At 37.3% G+C, this 13,745-nt stretch overlaps 1 long non-coding RNA gene across 1 annotated transcript; it reads left to right on the forward strand.

The window, feature by feature from the left end:
- The first annotated feature begins 344 nt into the window (after window positions 1-344).
- Window positions 345-7,492, forward strand: LOC116423530. The gene is made up of 2 exons (XR_004234139.1): window positions 345-1,002; window positions 7,299-7,492. It is a non-coding gene; the product is annotated as an uncharacterized LOC116423530 (long non-coding RNA).
- Window positions 7,493-13,745: the final 6,253 nt, after the last annotated feature.

A 13,745-nucleotide genomic window follows, 5' to 3' on the forward strand; every position in this document is an offset into this window, starting at 1 on the left:
GCCAAGCAGGATATACAGATAAAAAATGAGACAGGGGCTTACAGGGGACGGTCTGTTTCATTGAGAAAGTGTGTCTGTAGGTTGTACTGTATAATCAGTTCCTTAGGTACAGAAATATCCAGGCAGATTATCAACCCCCTCCCCCCCCCAAAAAAAAATCTCCGCCAAACCCCATCGCTTCATGTAGTTCCTCTCCTCCCCTTCCCCTATGCTACTTTGAGGGATTTTTAAAAAAAATACTTTTTTTTTTTAAATTTGCGGGGGCGCAGTGGAAGGTGAGGGGGTGGAGAATCATCTCAGCTTGAGCAGCCTCCAGCTAAAGGTTCAGACTGCTTACGTCGGAGCTCCCCTTATCATTTCAATGAATGGCAACTGCAGCCTTGGTACTGTTATAGCGATGAAGCTACAGACGTCATTGCCTCCTGTTGGACGCGAGATGTGTCCAAGCATCATCTCCCTGCTTAAAGGAAAACTCTCTAACTTCCAGGCAGCCAGCAAGAGAGTCTTTTCGGAGAACACATGCACCCCCAAAATATTTAGCACACACAAACACACGCACACAGAGAAAGATGCAGGTTCTATATATAGTTTGTATGAATTCAAAGTTACTGTCGTTGGGAGAAGGAACTGAAATTTCCTGATCATCAACGGTTTATCTGCACTGTTTTATTAAATGCATCAAGAAGAAAAAGAAGACTCAATCATTAAGCATCCTCGTTAGGATTTCCTTCCTCCCACCTTTGAAGGATGATCGGCGTGGAAACCTACTTTAAAACCTGGAAGATGCCTTCTGAATGAATGGAACAGCCCGGAGGACTCTTGAAAGGAAAGAATCTGAAGTTGGGCCACTTGGTCTGCTCTTTGCAACATGTCTTGTCCACTTCTCTATCGAACAGAAGACCGAGTCGCTTTTCTTTCTCTTTTTAATCCCTCCCTCTCTTTTTTATTTAAGAACTTGATTTGAAGCAGGAAACAGAAATGAGCTTTGGCATACTTTGGCGGGTAAGTTGCTCGCTCCTTTTCTATCTCTCATAAATTCAGAAGGGGTTTTTGGAACTTAGTGCAAGCCTCTTTCTTGGCGTATTTATTCTCCTTCCTCACCCTCACCGCAACGTATAGAGAAGACAGAAAGGATCTGGAGGTGGGAGAGAGGAACAGGATTGTAGTGACAAGACCTCAAGGAGTTGGGAGAAATTGGAAAGGAGGGCAAAGCGATGTGAAGAAAGACAGAATCTTAATTTATCAAGCCAGGGCCGAACACAAAGGGTTACAGAGAGGGAAGGAAAGAGGGAAAGAGTGAGGGAGAAGGAGGGAGAAGGGAGAAAGGGAAGGAGAGAGGGAGGAAGGGAGAGGGAGGGGGAAAGAAGAAGGAGAAAGGGAGGGAAAGAGAGGAGAGAGAAGAAAGGGAGGGGCAGAGAGTGAAGAAAAGAAGAGAGAGAGAGAGAGAGAAGGGAAAAAGAAAAAAGGAGAGGAAAGAGTGAAGAAGAGAGAAGAGAGAGGTAGGGAAGAAAATGAAGAAAAAGAGGAACCCAGAAAAAGCTAGAAGGAGGAAAGGGGAGGAGAAAAAGAGGGAGAGAGAGGAATGTATATCTATCTGTATTTATCTATTTATCTATATGAAAGAGAGAAAGGAAGATACAAAGAGAGAGGGAGGGAGGGGAGAGACAGAGACATACAGAGGCACAGAGAGATAGACAGACAGACAGACAGAGAAATAGAGAGAGGACAGTGAGACAGAGACAGAGAGAGGGAAAAGGAGAGAGAGACAGGGGGGGAGAGGGGGGGAAAGAAAGGGAGAGAGAGAGAGAGAGAAAGAGAGACAGACAGACAGAGACAGAGAAATAGAGAGAGAGAGGGGGGGGGAGGGAGGTTGAGTGAGAAGTATAGACAGACAGACTGCAGGGGCACTGACTTTGCACAACAGAGGAGTTTTGCAAGCTGTGAGTTACACGTGAATATTACCAGCCAGCTGCAAACCGCAGCGTCTGTAATGCTAGTCCCGCAGGTGCCTCCTGGGGCGGTCAAGAGAAACTGCTAGTGTGTATCATACCCCCTCCCCCAGTACCTTGCCTTCCTCCACTTTCCTCCTCCTTGACTTCTGAATGGGCACAAGAATTTCCTCTCTCTTCTATCATTAGGCCTCTTGGCTGCCCCGTCCTCCTCTTAGCTGCCCCATCATCCACTTAACTGCCCTTTTCCAATATTTCCCGAGAGATCATTTGATGTCCTTGGGGAGGAAGGATTCCAGAGTCCTTGGCACCTAAGAGCATCTGTTCTTCTCTTTCCCATAAATTTACTCCCCTTCTCCTTCCCATTTTATTTCCCCTTAATTTAATAAAAAATACCTCTTCCCTCAACACACACAACCTTTCACCTACAACAAACAGGAGGAATTATCTAGAATATAACACACCCTCTCCCATCAAGATACCTGATACCACCTCCCCCCTAAAGCTAGAGCTAAAAGATGTCCAAAGATTCTGTTCTGTTTCATTCCCCACCTTGCACACAGTGCTAATTGAATGAGAGAGAGAGAGAGAGAGAGAGAGAGAGAGAGAGAGAGAGAGAGGGGGAGAAAAGAGAGAGAGAGAGAGAGAGAGAGAGAGAGAGAGAGAGAGAGAGAGAGAAAAGAAGAAAGGAAGAGAAGGGGAGAAAAAGAGAGGAGGGGGGAGAAAAAGAGAGAGAGAGAGAGAGAGAGAGAGAGAGAGAGAGAGAGAGAGAAAGGAAGAAAGAGGGAGAGAAAGAGGAGAGAGAGAGAGAGAGAGAGAGAGAGAGAGAGAGAGAGAGAGGAGAGGAGAAAGAGAGAGAGAGAGAGAGAGAGAGAGAGAGAGAGAGAGAGAGAGAGAGAGAGAAGAGAGAAGAGAGAGTACAAACAACCCCCTAGACGGGGCTGAATTGATGGAATTGTGATTGTAGGATTTCTCCACTTAGTCCCTGCCTCCTCTTTGCTCTCCAGCCACTCCAAAGTCTCTTCCCCTCTTTAAGCAGCAATTTCTTTCAATCTCCCTCATTCTCTTTTCTCCCCACCCCTTCCGTCTTTCTCTCTCACCCCCTCCACATAACCCCCTCGTTCACTCTTCTCCCAGAGTGGGGGAGGGGAAGGGGGGAAAAAAACCCAAACTCCCTGCACCGGCCAGAGATGTCGAAGAAACGCAAAACCTTGGAGGGTGGTGGTGGTGGAGGAGGAGGATCCCCGCTCCCATCCGAGGAACCTACAGCCTTATTTGGGGGCAGCATCGAGGAGCAAGGTAGGGAGGAGTGAAAGGGGGGTGGGGGAGGAGAAAAAAAGAAAAAGAAAGGAATCAAAGGAAAAAGGAAATGTTTTGGAGTTGAAGGATCCCAGTATAGGAATGCATCAACTTGTCTTTCTCTTTATTTCCTTGGGTCAATAGAACTCAAGTTGACTTTTTTGGGGGGAAGGGAAGAAGATTTTAAAAATTAGGATTGAACTGAAGGACTGAGAGAAGATGTTGAAAACACAGGTCTGCATTATCTGAACTTTAGGTACTATAGGGGGAAGAGAGGAATTGGCTAAGGTGGTTAGAAGAGGCTGAAAGATATTGATGAGGGCCAGTTGCTGATCAGGGCAAATTGCGATCAGTCCCAAATCTTTCCCCTGCTTCCATTTGCTGGTTGTCAGTTACATTTGTGTGGGCAAATTGTCTTCCTTATTGATTGATGTTGATCTCTGTATTCAGGACATCTGAGCTTAGATGGTAGGGTACGGTGATACCTGCATAATGACTACTGTGTTTAAGGGAGCAGGGAATGACATGGATTTCCTAGATGCACCCCCTCCACACCCATTTCTAAGATGCTCCAAATTACGTCATACAGAAGCTTAAACCCTGCCCTTACAGCACACTCACTCTGCATCTGATAGAAGTTAGTGCTTTGGTTTTTAGCAGATATAGGTCTTTGCTCTCTTTCAAGAGATGGGTGATGACAGCTGTTGGGTACCTCTTTTTTTTTTTTCCTTTAATAACGTCAATGCAAAAATAAAGTTGTTGTACAATTGTCTATGAAAGCAGAAATGTTATTTAGATATCTGGTTTCCAGGCAGAAGAGGCCCAGTAACTGCTTTTTATTATTTTTTGATCATTCTGAATTTAAAGTTAAAAGTAGGCCCAGATGAACCAAGTCAAGCTATATACCTAGGCTGTAGTTAAAATGCAGAGAAGAGAGAATGAGGTACAAATGTCTGATTGTTTGTTATGGCTGTGGAAAATGAAGTGATGGAACTCTAGGATCAAGTTGAAAAAGCATTTCTTTAATGTTTCTTCCCCTTTAGAATAGCCTTTTGTTTATTTTTTAACAAGTGAAGAACTAAGCATAAAACCAAATAGGGATAGGAGTGTATTCTCCAATATAGAGTGAGTGGTCTTTTTTTTTTTTTGCCACAATCAGTCAATAATGTCAATAATGCTGACAATAAATAAAAAAAAAATAAAAACTGTGAACTTCAATCTCTACTAGAGTTTTGTATGGGATGTATGCATTTAAAATGCATTTCTTTTTAGATGATTTTCTGTCCTTTGGTTTTGGCTTTATTAGGCATGTCATATTGATGCTGTCCCACTTAAGACAATTATGGGTTATTGCTTTGACTTCTTTTGGGGTGTTATTATTTTGAATCCCTTCAGTCATTAATCTTTACTATTTAAGGCAAATTTGGTATTTTGGTACATTTAACATATGAGCAAATTACTTTGTCCAATGTTATTTTTGCTTTGCTTGGAGAAGTCTTCCCATTTTATGAAGACTGGCCATGGGACCATCTTTAAAAGATCTCTTGATTTTGACCTGAGAGTTAGTTTGCAAGACTAAATACCATTAATTTCTCTTTGAGTTTACCAATAATTTTCATGGAAGGAGACTGACAATTATCATTAAAAAGGGGTGAGGAGGCAAAATGTCTTTCATTTTCCATGAGTAGTTTCAGCATGGTCATAAGTCTTTTAGAGAAGCAAGAATAGTATCTTTATTAAAAGTTCATTTCTTATGGAAATGTTTAACAGAGGTTTGGCAAAGCAGGTATGAGGTAGTATTCTCTCAAAAACAAATGCAATACATGATTCCTTGTTGTTATAACCTCCACACTGGAAATCTTTTGTAAATCAGAAATAAGAGAATTTATATCTATGATGCTGCTTATATTTTCTCGGAGGCCCTATTTTGACTAAAAATTAGAGGCAAAAGCTCATTCTTAGTTTGGGGGACTAAATAAATTGTTAGATGACTTTTAATTTTATTTTCTCTTTTTTATCTGATAAATACAAATGCTGATGGATAATTTATAGCCATGTAAGTACATGGCTAACTGTGTTAACCACTAAGGGATTGTGTGTATAGTATATTGTAATCTTGTATTGGATATATTTTGTTGTGAATTATTGGCTTTGGTGCAACGGACAAGATAAACACGTGTATAACCAGCTTCTATTATATTTACTCTTAGAAAGAAGAAGAGGACAGAGTATGTTATGACGTTTAACATTAGAAAAGGTTCTTTGCTCATATGAATTTTTAAAATGATTCATTTTTCCCCCTTTTCTTGAAACTCCAGCTTCATTATATGAATGTTTCATTATATAACATTATAAGGACTTATATGAGAAAAGTAGCAGTTCAAGTTTCTAAAGAGTCATTAAAGACCTTGAATGCTAAAGAACTTCCAGTAGGAGCAAATAAAGTAACTTTTTTATGTGAATGGATTAGGAACTACCAGTTTTTGTATAAATTTTACCACTACTGGACAATTTCTAGCATTTCTTTCATTAGAAAAATTCAGAAACAAATTTCATTGATCATTTACGGTGATTTTGAGGTGATCTAATTATTTGCTTGGGTTGAGATTCTGAAATGTTCCATGAATATGCAGGCGGGTAGAAGTACATATAATCATTCTCTTGTACTCGGTGCATGAAAAAGAAAGTGCAAGGGTTCTTTATTTCATTTGCTTATCTCTATGTCCTAAAATGCATAATTCTTTAGCATCCATAGGAAAAAATGATGAATCTTTCATTTCAGGTTCCTTGATAGTATTTTCTCATTATACTTTGGTAACAATTTTCTTAGTTATTTACTTGTATGCATCCAGAAGAGTTTCTCCTTGGAGGAAGAATACATGAGTGGATCACCAAGAATATAAATATGAACTTTTAGATTATTCTTCTGTCTAAAATCTATGTCACATTTTGGATAATTAAATGTCATTTTCCTGGTTGAGAGTTTGTTGGGACCTCCATTGAGTGATTGGATAATTGTGTGTGTGTGTGTGTGTGTGTGTGTGTGTGTGTTTTCCTGCTTGTATACAATTAGAGCCAGATTTATTCTTAATGTGAGTTCCATCCTTGTTTCAGATGACTCTCTTGCTTAAAATGGGTGGAGACCATGTGTAGATGGGTCAACTTTGGAGGAAAAGGAGGAAATTTATACAGATTTTTTCCCCTTTACAACTGGTTGGGAAAACTTGGTGCAAAAATGGGTGTTGGCCATAACTTTGTTTTTCTCTGTGTCTTACTGCTTTATTATTCTGAAGCTAAATCAAACCTTAGAGTGTGGTAGAGACTCTGTAATTTGTAGGATAGATGAGCATGTTAATGAGTATTCAAAAGGAAACAGCCTGGAAGAGATGCTATAGAAGATATCTACTCATCTTTCGTTGTTTTGTTGAAGTAGTAAAGCACATATGTCTATTTTATTTTCTTTTTAATTTTTTTCTTCCAGAACTTGAATTTATGGAAATTTTTAGTTATTTTAAGACTAGATACAACAATAAACTGTACTATATGCAGTCTTTCTTAGCAAGGTTCCTTGCCTTTCCATCCTCCCCTCCCCCCCAATTGCTCATTTAATTGTACAAGTCCCATCCTTACACCATTATTTTCCCTGACCAGACCCCTTTAAGATCATTGTTCATGAGAGAACCTTTTCGCAGTTTTAATTCATGTATTCATCTCATGGATTTTTAAAACTAAAATAAGCTTTGTTGGTTTTCATGGGATTATATAACCAGGTCCATTTTTTCTGGTTTCTATGCCCCCTCAGTTCTATCATAGCCACATGTTCGATGGTAGCAGGGGCATTTTGAGACATGTGGAACTTTGGAAATAACCCAAGACTAGAAAATAGAAAATCAGTGCTTAAGTATTAGCCCCTAAAGTCACTTGCTAGAAAATCTTGAGAAATCTCTCAGCCTCTTTTTCCTCATCAGTAAAACAGGTATAACAATTTCATCCCCTCACAAAATAGATGTGATAATAAAATGCAATAACATGTAAACCTTTTTGTTGTAGCAAAGACATGGAAACAAAGTAAATGCTGTAGACTGGGGCATTGCTAAACATGCTGTGATACATGAAGGTAATGGAACATAGCTGGGCTATAAGAAACGATGAGTATGATGAATACAGAGAAGCATCAGAAGACACATCAACCGATGCAAAAAAAAAAAAAAAAGTCAACAGAGGCAGAACACAGAAAATGCAATGACTATACAAACAAGAACAACAAAACTATTGCAACTGAATGCTATAAAATGATGGTCCCAAAGGAAAATTGGAAGAATATATCTCCTTTTCTTCTTTGATATGGTCAAGGGGCTGAAATATTGTATAATATCATCTGTGGTTGATGTTTTACTGAAATGTGTCTTTTCTCTCTTTTATTCTTTGTAATAGGAAATGGCTCTATGGAAAAGAGTACAAAATGGTATTTTGGAAATTTATATGACATAAAAATCAAAATTGTTAATGAAAAATTTGGTATGTCAAAACATTTGAATAAATATAAAGCCTTATACAAGTATAAAATATTAATAGCAACATGTTTAAACTGCAAGGGACTTCTTTATATCACTGAATCACTTTATGCAGGGAATGTTTGAATTTGGATAGCTGTCTATAGGTGCCCATAGAGTACTGTCCATATAAGATATGTCTATAATACCACCACAAAATAGCTTAAAATATAGACTACTAACTGAGTATATGGTCTGTCTGACCCCTAAGAATAAATTGACCAACTGTCATAAATTATTTATTAATTTTGGGTCTTTTCTTTTCTGTGACTGGAAATGTGATCCTGAGGAAACAAATTTTCATTTCTAATAATGCGTATGTAACATTTTAAGTCATATGATTAATTATCTTATTTTTGATTAGGTATCAGTTTGTTTTCAAAATTTATTTCATACAGGGTTCTGGTATTTTGAGTGTATAATTTATGTCACCTGGTTTATCTGAGTTCTTTGGGTCTGTAGATAACTACTAGTAGAATTAAATTTATTAGGAAATTTTAAAAAATGTCATTTGAAGTCATTTGATGTCTCTAGGACACATTGGCAAAATTGGCATTGACAAAATGAGAGAATTGAAGCAGAAATATTGGCTGTCTTCTACAATTCTATGTGTGACATCGAGCATATAAATAGATGAGTTGACATTCTTCAGTAGCAAAGTAGCTGGGTGGCACAATAGATAGAATACTAGACCTAATACTAGTAATTATTGAGCCCTAATCTGGCTTCAGATATTTACTAGCTGTGTAATCCTGAGCAAATCACTTCACATCTGTCTGCCTCAGTTTCCTCATCTGTAAAATGGAGTTTGTTGTAAGAATAAAGTAAGATAAATTTAATATTATTTAAGATAATAATATTTAAAGTGCTTTTCAACCTTAAAGTATTCTGTGAATATTAATTATTATTACTAGTGCAGGAAATTATCACACTGGGAGTTCTCTACACTTTATTACTACTTTGTTCCTTCAAATATAAATACATATTTATCGAATTTTTTTTCTGACATAGAACAAGATTGTCTCAAACAGAATTTGATTGGCTCAATTTTTAACTGCTCTTAAGCCTTTAGAATTTGTAGGGATTTAATTTCTTTTCTAAATACCTGTTCTGTAATTATGAAGTAATGATTCTGGACTAGAAAAAAATTAGTATGACCATGGAAAGAAGTTTCCAATGATTTTTTTTCAAATTTTAATGTTGGCTGATGTTGCCTGAGATGGAAGTAAAAAATATATATATATATAATTAAAGTGATAGACAATTGCTAAAAATATGAACTGCTGATAGAAGTTAATGTCTACAATGGAAAAGACTAAAAGACTAGTCTAATCATGTTTGCTTTAATGAAGACCCAAAAAAGCAGCATGGTATAGTGGGAAAATGGTAGATTTGAAGTTCTTAAGTATCTCAGTTCCAAAGTGACTGTTGCCTTATTAACTGGGAGCAAATCACTTAAACTCTCGAGTCTTGGATTTGGAAAGTAAGGAAAATACATGTTCTGCAAACTTCTGAGGATTGTTGTGAATGTGAAATGTAATACTGGGCATGACCAAGATTTGCAAATTGTAAAATACATAAATATCATTATTGAAACTACTAGTGTTTGTTAGTAGTTGTACTCAACTTTTCATAATCATGCTCAAATTTCCTACAATTTATATTTAGAAACTCCAATCGGACCAGGACCAATCAATATCATGGAAAGAGCTTTAGTTTAGGATTGAGAAGACTTATAAATTGAATCCCAATTCATGTATTCACTGATGTGTGACTAGAAAAATCACCCAATTCCTCTGAACTCTAGTGTCTGTCTTTTTTAAAACAGAGCTAATAATACTTTCTTTGGTATCACTGTGATGATGAAATGAGATAATATATGGAAGTATTTTGTAGACTGTAAAATGCTATGCTGATATAAAAAATTATTCTTATTTAACATATTTAGTTGTTTTTCAGTTGGGTTTGCTCTTCATGACCCCATTTGGGGTCATTTTGACAAAGATACTGGAATGGTTTGCCATTTCTTTTTTCTAGCTCATATTATAAATGAGGAAACTAAGGTAGACAGAGTTAAGTGACTTGTCTGAGGTCAGAAATGAACTCAGGTCTTTATGATTTCAGGCCCATATAACCAGCTGCCCTCTTGAGTATTTAAAAAATGAAAATATCTAACCTATTTTAGTAAATCTATAGGGGGAGAAACAGAAGGTATAATTTCTAAAGAATGATCTAAATGAAAACAGTGATAACAGTTCCCCATCTATTTAGATATGATTGTATTCTCCCATTCCTGTACTAAGTGAAGAAAAAAAGTATTCTTTTTTAGTCATTAAAGATTGTGAAATTTTTGAAAATTTGTGAACAGAGGGTCTCTTCAAAAAACTTGGGATAGAGCAGTAGAAAACTTCATGTTGTCTAGGCTTTTCTTTCTTCCACCATTGTCCTACCAAGTGTTTCTTCCCTGGTTTTGAAGGGTTTGCATCTATAACACAAATGACTGCTTTTGGCAGAGGATATAGACCTAGGGGAAAGATTGTGGTATTAAGATTAAAAAAACTTGGGCTTGACTCCTGGCTTTTAGGCAAGTCATTCAAGCCTCAGATTCTGTTTTCTTATCCGCATTTGGGTTTTTGACTATATACAGTTGGCTTTGGACTCAGTGCTCTCTAAGGTTGCTTCCACTTCAACATTCCAATGAATCTACTGTTGTTATACTTGATTAATTTGTGTGATGTCATATGAAAATTGCCCAATTATTTAACCCGGAAAATCAGGCCAAAATTAAACACCACAAATAATGCTATCTTGTTTATTTTCCCTCAGATTTTAGGAGATAGCACTAAACCAGACTTCTTGAATTACTTTCTTTGTTTTCATTGTGAAAGAAAAGGAAGAATATTAGAAATGAAGTCAAACCCATTTGCTATTTATGGGAAGAGGTGGTAAGATCTTCACTAAAGACCTATGTAGCATGCTTTTCATGACACATAATTGGTACAGCATATATTCCATATACTGATATATTATAAAAATGAATTAATGACCAGATTTCTTAGGTGGGTATTAGCAGGCTACCACACAGAAAACACAAAAGTAAGCAAAATAAGGAATGCTATCACAGAAGTATATAACAGTTCAAAAAATAAATTGATCATACAGTCACAATTCACATACTCCATTGGCATCCATGTGATGATACTAAGATGATGACCAAAAGACTCCCAAAACATTTGCAGATGCCTTGTGGTAGATTTTCATAAATAGTTTACACTAGATGGGCAGCCAGTGATAGTATGTAATATGTATCCTTGGGGAAGGTAATCACATTACCAAGATCATAGATGTTTTGAGTTTTGAAGTTAAAAAAGCCATTGGACTTGGCTTCTCTTTGTGCTTTGAAGATAAAGGATAGTTTAAAAATAAAGTTATTCTATTTATGAGTGCCTCATTGGGTGACCAACTTATAGTTTCCCATGTCAAAATAAACTAGGAAGGTGGTAAGACTTCCTTGGTGGGGCGGAAGGAAGAGGGAAAAATTATTGATTAAAATTATCTTATTGTTTTAAGACACTAATTTCCAGAAAGGTTCTATTTACAATGTGCATTTCAGAACTGAAGGGTGCAATATATTTAGACAAGAACACCCAGTTACTGATGCATCACTCTAGGTTAATTAATTAGATTCATTCATTTGGTTTTACTAAGCAGAAACAGAGTCTCTTCAAGCCCTATTGATCTCCCTTCTTCTGAACCAAGGTATATTTAATACATTTGACATTTTAATTATGAATAATTGTGCTGTTTTCTAATCACTTCATCTTTTCTTTTGTCTTTGTATAACTGAATTTTAAACTCCTTAAGGACAGGGTACTTGATACACTTTTCCAATATCCACCAGAATTGCTGTGAGTTCTTATTAAATGTTAGATACTAGATGTAAAGATGAGCAATGATATCATCCTTGGACTCAAAGATCTTTACAGTCTTTGTGGGATGAGTAACATATACCTATAAATAATTATGGTGCCAAAAATGTCATAAACCCCAAAGAGAGCCCCCAAATGCAATGAGAAATTTGAGGAGTGTATTACTTCCTCCATGCCCTTCCTTTCCTTTCTCAGGCTCAAGCCTTCAGCAAAGGATTGAGAACATACTCTAGCAGATATTTCATAAGAACTTTTTGACTAAGGAGCAAGTAAATTTTGAGTCAGGGCTGAAGTGGAGACCCAGGGAGTTGGGGATGAATAAGTACAAGGGAAAGAACATTTAATTTGGAATCAGAGGACCTAGGTTCAAATTACAGCTAAACTATTCTTTATAACTGTTGAAAAGTCATATAATCTGTTAAGACTCAGTTTCCTCATATGTAGAAGGAGGATGTTATATAACAGCTAAGGTTCCATCTAGATCTAAGTATATTATGATCACATAATCCTGTGATCCTAAGATTTTCAACCTCATGGAATCAGAGACTTTAAGTAATGTTCCCAATGCTCTCCCCCAAGTTCACATATATATTGCTGAACTCTGGGGAGAGCAGACTCCAGGTAAGAAGCACCTGAAGCCAAGCACAGACTTCAAACCTTGTCTTCTCACTCCAAATCTCATGCTATTTAGATTACATATTGTAATCCATATATAATTCAATCCTCAGTTCTTGACTGAGGGTGGACCTGAGTGACATGCTATTTTGAGGAGGTTTAATTAGCTTTGGGAAAACATAGAGAGAATGAAAATCTAGAATATTTTGCCTCCTACTTCTGCCTTGTCTAACTTCCTTTTCACATCTCAACTCAGCTCCTTTCCATAACCTCCAAGTTGCTTAGTACTTTCCCTAGCATCTCTGAAAATGACTTTTTCTATATTTTATCATTAATCACTTCTTTTCATGTATCACCACTCTTCTCAAAAGAATCCAAACATGAAGGCAGGAATGGGTTAATTTCTATCTTTTTACACCTAGCACTTAGTAATGCTTAGTATGTAGGAGGCACTTAATTAACCTTTGTTGAATGAATGAATGTGGCAACACATTGCCAGGAGTAAGATTTCATTTACTAGTTTCTCTTGTTCCTGAGTTAGACTGAGACAATATGATATAGTGAAAAAGAGTTCCTCATCCTCAGTTTCCTCATCTGTGAAATGAGAATGTATGACACTAAGGCCTATGAAGTCCCTTTCAGCTCCAGATCTATAAGTCTATCATGCCTGTCAGTCTTGTGTTCAGTAGATCTGAGTTCTAATGCTGGTTCTGACGCTTATAGCTGTGTCTTATTGTGCTTATCCATGTAAAGGGCTGAAACTCTTGAGTTGATGCACTGAGGAGGGAAAACTGAGCACTTAAGGCTAACTACCGGTTGGACAATACTCTATTAGCACATGCTTAGAAAATTGCCCTTCCCACTATTCTGTGCTGGCTTGATAATCTGTGTATCCAGAGAACTGTAGGAGGGACTAGGGGATGGAGTAAGACTAGCCAGAGTCACTTTTGAGTGGAAGACAAAGAGGTGAGGTCGTGGAGATTCTGCATCCATCAATTCACTTCTACTCCTAAAGACTAAGAATAAAGACCAAGGACTTTTGCTTATCCTGACTCCAGCTGATTCTAAGGTATCCAGGGTGCTAACTCGGTCTTCACATATCTAGGTCTCAGTTTTCTCATCTATAAATTGAGGCAATTAATACAATCCTGATCCATATATCTGAAAGGGTTAATGCAAAAAAGTCCTTTTAAAGTCTTCCAGCCCTTTGTCAGTGTGAGCTGTCATTACTTTTAGGCTGAACTTTCATCCTCTATAATGTGATGAAAAAATATTTTCTAGGATTTAAAAAAATATGGGGAAAGGAATCCATATCTAATTCCTATTTTTTATTGGAATGTTCTGGAATATTATTTTCTTGTTGCTCCCCACTCCCCCATAAGTAATTGGGATATCCCTTG

The sequence above is a fragment of the Sarcophilus harrisii genome, chromosome 4 (genome assembly GCF_902635505.1).
Source record: "Sarcophilus harrisii chromosome 4, mSarHar1.11, whole genome shotgun sequence".
Lineage (NCBI taxonomy): Eukaryota > Metazoa > Chordata > Mammalia > Dasyuromorphia > Dasyuridae > Sarcophilus > Sarcophilus harrisii.